This window comes from Somniosus microcephalus, chromosome 23, assembly GCF_052327205.1.
Source record: "Somniosus microcephalus isolate GS21.2 chromosome 23, FLI_Smic_1.0, whole genome shotgun sequence".
NCBI classification, from domain to species: Eukaryota; Metazoa; Chordata; class Chondrichthyes; order Squaliformes; family Somniosidae; genus Somniosus; species Somniosus microcephalus.
The window spans coordinates 63065376-63078605 of record NC_141009.1 but is presented as its reverse complement, the minus strand read 5'-3'; the positions used below and the strand labels follow the sequence as shown (position 1 = coordinate 63078605).

At 47.1% G+C, this 13230-nt stretch overlaps 1 long non-coding RNA gene across 1 annotated transcript in view; it reads right to left on the bottom strand.

Annotated features, from left to right (window-relative positions):
- The window catches only part of LOC147101905 (uncharacterized), a 69806-nt gene that overhangs the window by 37859 nt on the left and 18717 nt on the right, over positions 1 to 13230 (bottom strand). The window contains exon 5 of the long non-coding RNA XR_015073409.1: positions 9748 to 9774. This is a non-coding gene — a long non-coding RNA (uncharacterized LOC147101905). The remainder of the gene's footprint in view (positions 1 to 9747; positions 9775 to 13230) is intronic.

The window sequence follows — 13230 nt, the reverse complement described above, 5'->3', positions numbered from 1 at the left end:
CCAGGTCATACAATGTCATGACAGAGAACGGCAATGTGTTTCGCAGAAACAGGAGGCACCTACTGAAAACCACAGACACCTTTCAGCCTCAGGAGGACAGAGAGGATGACGAGATGAGGGAAATGCCACAAAGAGACGAGTTGAGGGAAATGCCACAAAGTGACGAAGGACACAGTAGTGATAATGTGACAAGGGACCTGTGTGGTACAGACATGAACTTAAGGGATACAACTGGGGTGGTTCAGCAAACACCCGTTCAGCCACGCAGGTCACAGTGCACCAGAAAGCCTGTAGTTAAACTTGATCTGTAGACAGGGATTGATAAGACTGTAAACAGTTAATGGACTCCTGGGTGTGGGTAAGGTTTATACCTACCTGCAATTAGTTCAACGGTGTAGTTACACTGACTGTTTCTATATGATGTTAACAAGTGTTCTATGTGTTATGTTATGTTATGTTGTTACTGTGTTATGTCTTCATTGAAGGGGGAAGATGTACGGATAACCGTAGCTGTCGTAAAGACAGCGGGCTTTGATTGACAGCTGACGTCATATCCGGGGGCGGGGAGCGACGCCATCTTGGCCATGCTTGAGGTACTGGACTAGGAGACACAGAGTCAGGACAGAATAAATGGCACTCCACTACAACTGCTTGGGAGACTCGTAATTACATTATTAAGATAACATTACACCATCTGTGCCGATTGTCCTACCATCAGCTAGCCCCATAATGCCTTCCATCTGCGCAGCACACTCATCAGTTTTTCCAAATTCCATGTACAGGGATTCTTACTATGACATATTAAGGGAGTTTTTAACTCTATCCCCCGGCGCAAACTGTAGAATGGGACTTAAATTCCAGCAGCTCTTTTCGCTGCTTCAATATCACTCTGTAACGATTTTAATACCAGGCTGTTGAGACTTTCGGCTGACTCAGTCAGGCATCTAATTAACATATGTTAATCGAGGTCCTATCACTCAGACAGCAACAGTAGCAGCCGACTGGCTGGAATTAGCGCTGTGGTCACTTCGACCAGCGATACATGCTAGAGCAAAAGCTGTCAAAAAGGTGAGAAATAAACTTTACTTGGTAGGGCCATGAGGATCAGGAGTGAACCTCCATGTCCCACAGGAATGTCTGGGCCTCTGCTTCCCTGGACTCCCCCACTGCCTTCCTTCCTTCCTATCTGTGAGACCTTGCCTAATCCCTACCCCCGCAACTCACCTGAATGGCAGTGGGCAGCCCCCGGGCTGTCCAATCTTCACCTGCTGGCAGCCAGCCAACTGCCAGTTTTGTGCGGGCAGCTGGCCGGTGAGACGTTAACAAGGCCCGGCTGTTAAAATTAGCCAGCCCCGCCCGCATGGAGATGCACAGGCGGCAAGTTCGGCGGCTCCCCCTGGATTTACACTCGGGAGTTAAAATCCCCGCTATTGAGTCAGACGCTAACTCAGTATCCTACTCCTTTCGAACTCCAAGGCTGCCCTCACAGGTTTGGTTGGGCAGCACCAGACTTGCCAATCATTAGCAGGAGCCCAGAGGAATCCGTTTGATCCTGACTGACACTAGAGTTTAGCCAATGGAAAAACAATTTCGGATCATGTTTGTGTAGTTGTGTGCCCTTGCAGATGAATGGAACTCACTGACCCTGCCCTTAGTGTGCCTCCTAGCCTCAGGATGCGCTGTATCATCATCTTCCCTTACCAGAAACATTTGCTCACTCTGAAGAGACTTTGGTATTGCCTTACAGTTCTCCTTCCTTTGCAAATATAACAAGATTCTGCTTAGTGGGAGTAACTATTAGGTTCTTGCATGGTTTATTTTTGACTTCATCTGCAGAAGCAAAGAATCATTCGCCTCTTCATCTGCCATCCAGTACACCCTATCAACAATAAGTGGAGACTGGGCCAGACTTCGTGGTGGGCATCATCACTTATAGCACAGATGTTATCAGCCACTGTGACTTGGCAGTCATCCTTTGTTGTGAGTACACCATCTTGTTTAAGACAACTAAAAGCTTCCATCTTAATCAAGAAGATAACCAGCCAGTGGTCCAAAATTTCTCATTGGGATTGAGCATTGAAATTGGAAACAAAGCACACGGCAAGCTATTCATGGCCACATCTTCTTCTTCTTAGGCAGTCCCTCGGAACTTAGGATGACTTGCTTCCACACTAAAAATGAGTTCTCAGGGCACTGATGAGTCCAATGTGGGACCTGCAGTCTCTGTCACAGGTGGAACAGACGGTGGTTGAAGGGACAGGTGGGTGGGGTGCTTGGGTTGACATGCGCTCCTTGCGCTGGGCTTCCGCTTGCTCCCAGCGAAGAGACTCGAGGTGTTCTGCACCTTCCCGGATGCTTCTCCTCCACTTTGTACGGTCTTGGGCCAGGGATTCCCAGGTGTCGGTGGGGATGTTGCACTTTTTCAAGGAGGCTTTGAGGATGTCCTTGAAGCGTTTCCTCTGCCCACCTGGGGCTCTCTTGCCCTGTCGGAGCTCTGAGTAGAGCGCTAGTTTTGGGAGTCTCTTATCGGGTATGCGGACGATGTAGCCGTCCATCGGAGCTGATCGAGCGTGGTCAAAACTTCAATGCTGGGGATGTTGGCCTGAGCGAGAACACTGACGTTGGTGTGTCTATCCTGCCAATGGATTTGCAGGATCTTGCGGAGGCAGTGTTGGTGGTACCTCTCCAGTGCTTTGAGGTGCCTGCTGTACATGGCCCATGTCTCTGAAGCATACAGGAGGGCAGGTATCACTACTGCTCTGTAGACCATGACCTTGGTGCTGGGTTTGAGGTCCTGGTCTTCAAACGCTCTCTTCCTCAGGCGACCGAAGGCTGTACTGGCATACTGAAGGCGGTGTTGGGCTTCGTCTTCAACGTCTGCTCTTGTTGACAGTAGGCTCCCAAGGTATGGAAAGTGGTCCACATTGTCCAAGGCCTCGTCATGGATTTTGATAATCGGGGGGCAGCACTGTGTGGCGGGGGCAGGTTGGTAGAGGACCTTTGTCTTACGGATGTTTAGTGTAAGGCCCATGCTCTCGTACGCTTCAGTGAAGGTGTTGACGATGGTTTGGAGTTCGACCTCAGAGTATGCGCATATTCAAGCGTCGTCTGCATACTGCAATTCGTTCGATGACAGAGGATGGGATGACCTTGGATCTGGACTGGAGGTGACGGAGGTTGAACAGTTTCCCGTTTGCTCTGCAGATTAACTCCACTCCAGCGGGGAGCTTACTGAGGGTGAGATGGAGCATTGCACATGCTGGGTTGCTGTACCTCTCCAGATGCCATGCAAATACCACATGATTGGTGAATCTCAGAAATGAAGCAAGAAGCACTGTGCTTGAGGGATTTGCACCATCACTGAAGCTCCAGGACTGATGTATTCCAGTCAGTAGCAAGGAACAGTCAGAAAACCATTCCGCGAGGATATCCAGAGATATATTCACATTTCTGAGATTCCTCTACAGCATCAAAGTAATTTCTTATCTAGTTTACGTCTGTCCAGATGAATATACATAGTACCTATGCTTGTGACTAATGTCGTAAAGTAGATTAAACACACTTTAGCCCAGATATCAACCTGTGCCTTTCAATGTCCTGTTGCCAGATAATAGCATTGAATGATGCAGTTCATGCTGTAGCTCCTGAGACCTATACATGCAAATGCACAACAAGGCCGAAGCTTCTTAAAAAGTATCTTTGCCCAAACAAGTTTAGCGGAGCGCATCTCAACTTCCTCTGTATGTAGGTCCTAGCAGTGATCGGAGGCACATCCAGGTCTTCAGCACAACTTGTATCTGGGTCCACAGTCCATTTAACTGCTTGGTAACTATGGAATCATAGGCAATGGCAATTTAAAATTTCACAAATTTCCTGTAAGGCAAGGACGCAAATATGTTCCTGGACAAGAAGAAGTTCTATCTCAGACTTCTTACTATCCAATGAGTTGTTATTCCAAGTGGAAAGCAGGGATTCGCTCTTGGAGAGGAATTTTTGTGCTTCCATGATGGAGTACATAAGAACATAAGAAGTAGGAGCAGGAGTAGGCCATACGGCCCCTCAGGCCTGCTCCGCCGTTCAATAGGATCATGGCTGATCCGAATCTAGACTCACGTCCACTTCCCTGCTCTCTCCCCGTAACCCCTAATTCCCTTATCTGCTAGGAAACTGTCTATCTCCATTATAAATTTATTTAATGTTGCAGCTTCCACAGCTCTCTGGGGTAGCAAATTCCATAGATTTACTACCCCGAGTGAAGAAGTTTCTCCTCATCTCAGTTTTGAAAGGGCAGCCCCTTATTCTAAGATTATGCCCCCTAGTTCTAGTCTCACCCATCAGTGGAAACATCCTCCCCGCATCCACCCGATCAAGCCCCCTCACAATCTTATATGTTTCGATAAGATCACCTCTCATTCTTCTGAACTCCAATGAGTAGAGTCCCAACCTACTCAACCTTTCCTCATACGTCAACCCCCTCATCTCCGGAATCAACCGAGTGAACCTTCTCTGAACCGCCTCGAGAGCAAGTATATCTTTTCTTAAATATGGAAACCAAAACTGCACGCAGTATTCCAGGTGTGGCCTCACCAATACCCTGTATAACTGCAGCAAGACTTCCCTGTTTTTATACTCCATCCCCCTTGCAATAAAAGCCAAGATTCCATTGGCCTTCCTGATCACCTGCTGCACCTGCATACTAAATTTTTGTGTTTCATGCGCCAGGACCCCCAGGTCCCTTTGTACTGTAGCACTTTGCAGTTTCTCTCCATTTAGATAATAACTTGCTCTTTGATTTTTTCTGCCAAAGTGCATAACCTCACACTTTCCAACATTATATTGCATCTGCCAAATCTCTGCCCACTTACTTAGCCTGTCTATGTCCTTTTGCAGGTTTTTTATGTCATCCTCACTCACTGCTTTCCCTCCCATCTTTGTATCATCGGCAAACTTGGATATGTTGCACTCGGTCCCTTCCTCCAAATCATTAATATAGATTGTAAAGAGTTGGGGTCCCAGCACTGACCCCTGCGGAACACCACTAGTTACTGATTGCCAGCCCGAGAACGAACCATTTATCCCAACTCTTTGTTTTCTGTTAGATAGCCAATCTTCCACCCATGCCAGTATATTACCCCCAATCCCGTGATTTCTTATCTTGATCAGTAATCTTTTGTGTGGAACCTTGCCAAATGCCTTTTGGAAGTCCAAATACACTACACCCACTGGTTCCCCTTTATCCACCCTGTATGTTACATCCTCAAAGAATTCGAGCAAATTTGTCAAACATGACTTCCTCTTCATAAAACCATGCTGACTCTGACCTATTAAATTATCACAGAATCACAGAAACCCCACAGTGCAGATAGAGGCCATTTCGGCCCATCGAGCCTGCACCGACACATATCCCACCCGATCCCCTTAACCCCTACACCAACACATATCCCACCCTATCCCCATAACCCCACATATTTAATCCCCCTAACACTAAGGGTCAATTTATCATAGCCAATCAACCTAACCCGCACATCTTTGGACTGTGGGAGGAAACCGGAGCACCCGGAGAAAACCCACGCAAACACGGGAAGAATGTGCAAACTCCACACAGACAGTCACCCGAGGCCGGATTCGAACCCGGGTCCCTGGCGCTGTGAGGCAACAGTGCGAACCACTATGCCACCGTGCTGCCCATGTTTATTATGTTTATCCAAATGCTCTGTTACTGTTTCCTTAATAATGGACTCCAACATTTTGCCAACCACAGATGTTAGGCTAACTGGTCTATAGTTTCCAGCTTTTTGTCTACTTCCCTTCTTAAATAAAGGTGTTACATTTGCAGTTTTCCAATCTGCCGGGACCTTTCCTGAGTCCAGGGAGTTCTGGAAAATAATCACCAATGCATCCACAATCCCTACCGCCACTTCTCTCAAGACCCTAGGATGTAGGCCATCAGGTCCGGGGGATTTATCCGCCTTAAGTCCCATTATTTTACTGAGTACCATCTCCTTAGTGATTTTAATCGTCTTTAGCTCCTCCACCCCCATTGCCCCCTGTTTGTCCAGTGTTGGGATATTTTTAGTGTCCTCTACTGTAAAGACTGATACAAAATATTTGTTCAGCGTCTTTGCCATCTCCATGTTCCCCACCACTAGTTTCCCGGTCCCATCCTCTAAGGGACCAACGTTCACTTTAGCCACCCTTTTTCTTTTTATATAGCTGTAGAAACTCTTGCTATCTGTTTTTATATTTTTTGCTAGTTTACTTTCATAATCTATCTTCCCTTTCTTAATTAATCTTTTAGTTATTGTTTGCTGGCTTTTAAATCCTTCCCAATCTTCTATCCTCCCAGTAGATTTGGCTACTTTATATGCCCTTGTTTTCAGTCGGATACTATCCTTTATTACTTTACTAAGCCACGGATGGCTGTCTTTTCTTTTACTCCCCTTTTTCCTCAGTGGAATATATTTATCTTGAAATATGTGAAATATCTCCTTGAATGTAGACCACTGCTCTTGTACCGTCTTACACTTTAATCTGTTTTCCCAGTCCACTTTAGTCAATTCTACTCTCATACCTTCATAGTCTCCTTTATTTAAGCTCAGTATGCTGGTTTGAGATCCAACTCTCTCACCCTCAAACTGAATTTGGAATTCAACCATATTATGGTCACTCATTCCAAGGGGATCCTTTACGAGGACATTTTTTATTAATCCTGTTTCATTACACAGGACCAGATCTAAGATTGCCTGTCCCCTGGTTGGTTCAGTTACATACTGCTCAAGGAACCCGTCCCTAATACACTCTATGAACTCTTCCTCAAGGCTGCCATGCCCAATTTGATTAGTCCAGTCAATATGAAAGTTAAAATCCCCCATGATTATAGTTGTTCCCTTATTACAAGCCCCAACTATTTCCTGATTTATACTCCGGCCAACAGAGTTGCAACTGTTAGGAGGCCTATAGACTACGCCCACTAGTGACTTTTTCCCCTTCTTATTCCTTATCTCCACCCAAACTATTTCACTATCCTGATCCTTTGACCCAGTATCATTTCTGACTATTGCAGTGATTCCATCCTTGATTAACATAGCAACCCCACCTCCCTTTCCTTCCTGTCTGTCCTTCCTAATTGTCAAATACCCTTGTATGTTTAGTTCCCAGTCATGATTATCTTGCAGCCATGTTTCCGTAATGGCTACCAGATCATACCCATGTGTAGTTATTTGTACCGTCAACTTGTCAATTTTGTTACGAATGCTGCGTGCATTCAGATAAAGAACTTTCAAATAGGTTTTCTGACAATTTATTCCTGCTTTTACCCCTTTTACTACTTCACCTTTATCATTATACATTCTGTCCCTTCCTGACACGCTCTGGTTTTTAATTCCCCCACTGCTACCTTGCTCTATTGCCTTCTCCACTGACATTTTTATTTTTCGCTCTCTTAAAACCTCCCCCCCACTAATTAGTTTAAAGCCCTCTCTACAGCCCTAGTTATTCGATTCGCCAGGATTCTAGTCCCAGCACTGGCCAAGTGAAGTCCATCCCAACGGAACAGCTCTCTCCTGTCCCAGTACTGATGCCAGTGTCCCAGGAAGCAAAACCTATTTCTCCCACACCAGGCTTTGAGCCACGCATTTAACTCTCTAATTTTATTTACCCTAGCCAAATTTGCACGTGGCTCAGGTAGTAATCCAGAGATTATTACCCTTGTGGTTCTGCTTTTTAATTTGGCCCCTAGCTGCTCAAACTCCCTCAGCAGAACCTCCTTCCTTGTCCTATCTATGTTGTTGGTACCAACATGGACCACGACAACTGGATCCTCCCCCTCCCACTCCAAGTTTCTCTCCAGCCCAGAGGAGATGTCCTTAACCCTGGCACCAGGCAGGCAACACAGCCTTCGGGACTCTCGCTCTCGGCTGCAAATAACTCTATCTATCCCCCTAACGATACTATCCCCTACCACTACAACATTTCTTTTATCTCCCCCCACTTGAATGGCCCCCCGCTCCACGGTGCTGTGGCCAGGTTGCTCATCCTCCCCGCAGTCCCCGTTCCCATCCTCACAGGGAGTAAGAGCCTCAAACCTGTTGGACAAGAGCAAGGGCTGCGGCTCCTCCAACACTACCTCCTGGATCCCCGTACCTGCTTCACTTCTAGTCACACCATCCTGACCCCGGCCACGGACTACATCTGAATTAATTAATCTAATTGGTGTGACTACCTCCTGATACACAGAGTCCAGGTAACTCTCCCCCTCCCTGATGTGTCTCAGTGTTTGAAGCTCGAACTCCAGCTCTTCAACATGGAGCCAGAATTCCTCGAGCAGCCAACACTTACTGCAAATGTGATCACCGTGAGCATCAATGGTGTCCACCAGCTCCCACATATTACAGCAGCAACACATCGCCTGATCTCCCATTCTATGTAATTAATTAAATTTATTAATATTATTCTTAAATACCCTCTACCCCGATTCTAGATGATGAAAATCGCACCTTAGAAACTATAAACCACAGAGTTTAAGCTTCAAAAGAGAAAAATACTCACCAACCAATCACTTACCCGCTTTCTGGTGACGTCACACTTGGATTACTTTTTACCTCTCTCCTTCCCTCTGACTTCGGAGACTGGAGATTGGTACGCCTTACCTGGGTCTCTGAAGCCTTTTTAAGCTTCCCGCTCGCGCCTCCCGCCGACACCCGCGGTCTGAGGCCTTACCTGGGTCTCTGAAGCCTTTTTAAGCTTCCCGCTCGCGCCTCCCACCGACACCCGCGGTCTGAGGCCTTACCTGGGTCTCTGAAGCCTTTTTAAGCTTCCCGCTCGCGCCTCCCGCCGACACCCGCGGTCTGAGGCCTTACCTGGGTCTCTGAAGCCTTTTTAAGCTTCCCGCTCGCGCCTCCCGCCGACACCCGCGGTCTGAGGCCTTACCTGGGTCTCTGCAGCCTTTTTAAGCTTCCCGCTCGCGCCTCCCGCTGACACCCACGGTCTGAGGCCTTACCTGGGTCTCTGAAGCTTTTTCAAGCTTCCCGCTCGCGCCTCCCACCGACACCCGCGGTCTGAGGCCTTACCTGGGTCTCTGAAGCTTTTTCAAGCTTCCCGCTCGCGCCTCCCGCCGACACCCGACACTAAGTCAGGTTGCGAATGATGACTATTGTAGTATCCAGGTGAATATGCGCATTACCAACACGGGTGATTAATGGTCTAAAGTACACTGAACACACAGCTCAGATCTCAATCTGAACCTTCTGAGATCCTGGTGCTAGATGACAGCATTGAATGATGAAGTCTATGTCAAGGTTCTCATCAGGGGGCCTCTCAAGGATACCATGATCAGGTATGTTAACTATCCTAGGTACAACACTGAGGTTGAGCTTGGCATTGATGTCCAACCCAGCATTTTGCCGAGAACTCCCCTGAGCATGCACAGGAGAATAATATGCTTCATATTCTGTGTATCAGGGTGCAACAATAAAGAATCATAGAAATTTCAGTGAAGAAGAAAGCCACTTGAGCTGCTGCTACCTCCCCACCAGAGTTATCTACTCTAATCCAATATCCTGCTCTTCCCACATACTTTGCTTTGTGTTTAATTTCCTCTTAAGTACAATGAAATTTTTTTATACCAACAATTCATAGAGCAATAGAGAAGCTGACCTACTGATCCCCTCTTCCAACTATAGGAGAAACTGGAACTGCAACAGAGAGGTCAAAAATAAGGAACTAAGATATAAACTACATAAAACTTACTTTAATGGATCTACTTGCAGAGAAGTCCTAGAAATTAAAATTAGTATTGTCAAACAGAGGAAAACTAGTTACTGCAACTAATTAATATTAAAATGCAATCTAAACAATATGAAATGGGGGCTAAATTCAAAAATGGGCACGGGAATCGTGATGGGCGATTAACCCAGGCCCGTTGCCTCTGATGCAGACAGCAGGCAAACTTCATGCTGTCTGCTAATTTAAATGATTGCAGTCTCAGCAGGGGGCCCAAGTTCATGCGAGGTTAGCACCACTGAAAGCCAGCCTGCATTACTTAAAGCCAGCCTGCACCTCTTAAAGGGGAGGTGCATTCTGGCTGGAGCAGGTGCTGGAAGTGGCTGGGGAAGAGAGTCTGACCTGCAAGAACAGTGACTAATGGGGCAACAGGGAAGAGAGCATGCTCCAAGGTTCTCAGACACTGCACTGGAGGCCTTGGTGGAGGAGGTGGACAGGAGCAGAGAGGTCCTATATCCACAGGAGGCCATGAGCCCCTCAATGACTATCCCTGCAAAGGCAATGGGAGCAGGTAGCTGAGGTGGTCAATGCCAGAAGTTAAGCCCCGAGGACCTGGATGCAGTGCCGCAAAAAGTTCAATGACCTCACACCAGGGGTCAAGGTCAGTGAATTCATCTTCAAATGCCATTTCCCACCAACTGCCCCATTAGCCTCACACACTGCTCAATGCAGCACACCCCCATCACTCACCTACCAACAATCTCTATCAAACAGGACTCATACCTTACATTCATATGCTTCACTTCACCCTCACACACTTACCACTGCTGCAAGCCTCACACCCACATTTCAGTTTGCACACACTGCTAGCTATTCAACCATGACAGCCACATCACCCAAACACAATGCACCACACTCACTGAAACAATTCCCTCTCTTTTAGGACACACCCACTTAGCTTGCAAGCACACCCACCCTTCTCTTTCTATGCACTTCCTCACATCCCCATCTATCCATTCACCATTACCACTCACCCTGATCCTTATGCAATTTTATGCCATTCCCTGATAGTCACCCTCACCAAATGCACGGCAGCCACCGGGTGAACACATGCCATTACACTCACTCATAGGTCTGCCATTTCCCCAATGCAGAAGAGAGAGCAAAACACAAGGGAGAGGGAAGGAACTGGAGGTGGTCCTCGACAGATCTCACAGCTAACAACTGCAGTGGAGGAAGCGCTGGAGATCAGTGGCATATTGGCAACCCTGGCTATCGGAGATTGGGATCTCCCAGCTACCTGGTGACAAAATTAAATATCATCAACCCATACGTCAGACGGCACTCAGTCATGTTGACTTGATTTCAGCAGTGAGTGACATATGATCATCTTCATAATGATAAGTTGCAGCATTCTTACCTTGCCAGTACTAATTCATATCTTTTCCCTCTGCTAGGGCCTTCACGCATAAATCAGCAGTTGCTGCACCTCGTGGATGATGAATCCTTAGACGAGCTGATTCCTTCTGAGGGTGCACCATCACAGGACTCATGCTTAACATGTACCAGTGCAGATACTCGCACTTTGGTGAGTCCAATTAGACAGATAGTTAGGTTTTCACTTGGTGACTCACAGTTCACAAGTGAGCAAGAGACAGTCGTAGCAGAGATAGCTTTGGAGAGTCCACGTCGGAGGACACAGCCCTCTCCTAGGTCTGCTCAGCTGGACACAGATCTGTACCCCTGGGGCTGTCGATGATAAAGATAATCATTGAGGGCAGCAGAAAATCTGCGACATACTGGCAGGCCTTCCATGCACACTAGCCACGATTGCAGAGAGAATGGAGGAGTCCACCATAAGCATGAGTGAGTTGATGTCACAGGGCACTGCGATGATGTCTTCTTACATGGATAGAGTGGCCAACTCCATGGAAGATCAATTGCAGCAATCAAATGAGTCCATGCAGGCCTTGACCTGAGGGTGGAGGAGGCAGGGGAGTGGGATTTAAGAAGATGTTTTGCAGTAATGAAGCCGGGGGTTATCTTTGCATTCCAGAATGACCCTGGAATAGTGAGCAATTTTCGCAGACGAGAGCAGGACCCGATAGTGCTTTATGCAGTCCAGCCAGATCTGACGATGAATGGCTTAGCCAGTTGTCCGGCATATACGTTCAAGTCTATGTCGCTTGGACTTAAGGAAGCGGAGATGAGGGCCGCACCAGTGGGAACGACCAGGGTGAGAGAGAGTAATGGCTTTAATGGGGACTAAGGCATCAAAGGTGGAGGTGAGGGTGTGGTTGAACAGATTGGTAGCTGCAGAAATGCCGTGGTGATTGGAAGGCCAAAGGCTAGACAGGAGGAATTTCAAAAGTGCTGTTGTAAGTGAATTGGGAGAGAGCTTTTTCTGACACAGAAGGAAGTAGGGTTGGGAGGAGGAAAGGGGATGTGGGTGCAGAGCGATACAAGAACAGCCTGCCTCTACCTCTGCCGAAGCCACAGGAGTAGGAGCAGTAGGAAAAGGAAGAGCAAAGCTTTGTAGTTGCACAAGGGTATGCAGATGGGTGTTTGAGAAAATGTTACGTTGTTAAGTTTCCATTGTTTAGTAGAATCACATAAAATGTATTACTTTGCACCACTTTCCTGTGTTGCACATTCTTGATTGCTGCGTGGCAACTCGCCTTTTCAGTTGCTTGTTGATTAATGGGAAGACATGAATTTACAGGGACCAATGGTGGTATGTGCAATGGGTGGATGTGCAATGGGTGGATGGTTGCTTGCAGGACTGCTTTGAGACAGTGCATTGGGGTTTGCGGGGGCGGGGTGGCAGGGGATGAGAGTGGACGGTGGATGTGATTGTCACGTCAGTCCAGTGGTAGTAACTAACTGAACCTTGCAGCTATAAGGGAATGCCTGGCATCCCTGTTAGATCCGTGATTCTGAGGGTATGCTGTTTTTCAATAACCACACGGATGCTGTAACTTAACAATTAAACAGGTATTTACTGGAGGAGGGTAGTCTCAAGACTGGGGGTACAGAGGCATGCGCAAAGCTTATATACAGGTGTGGTCACTGCCGGTACTACAGTATACAGGAGCTGTAAAAGTAGTTCTGTCTTAAAGGCACATACACTACAATTCCTCCCCTTTTAGATTAGTAGTACCCCTAATATTCAAATAACAATTAACACTTTAACATGTACATTAAACAACAATAGTCCATTTATAGATTCAGTCTTTGGGGCAGCTTCCTGACCCTTTCGGGATAGCGCCTTTCCTGAGGTTCTTGTTCTTGGTGCAGAGGCGATTCTGACCCCTTTTCATCGGGTAGTTCATCAGGTTCCACTGCTACTGGTTCTGAGGTAGATGCTACCGGTATGTCGGGTTCATCCCCAGGTACTCGAGACATGGGGTTGACGCGTTCCTGTGACGCTAAGATCTGATCGACGTGGCATCTCACAATGTTCTCCCCGACATCCACTGTGTACATTAATGGCCCCTGCCTTATGCATAT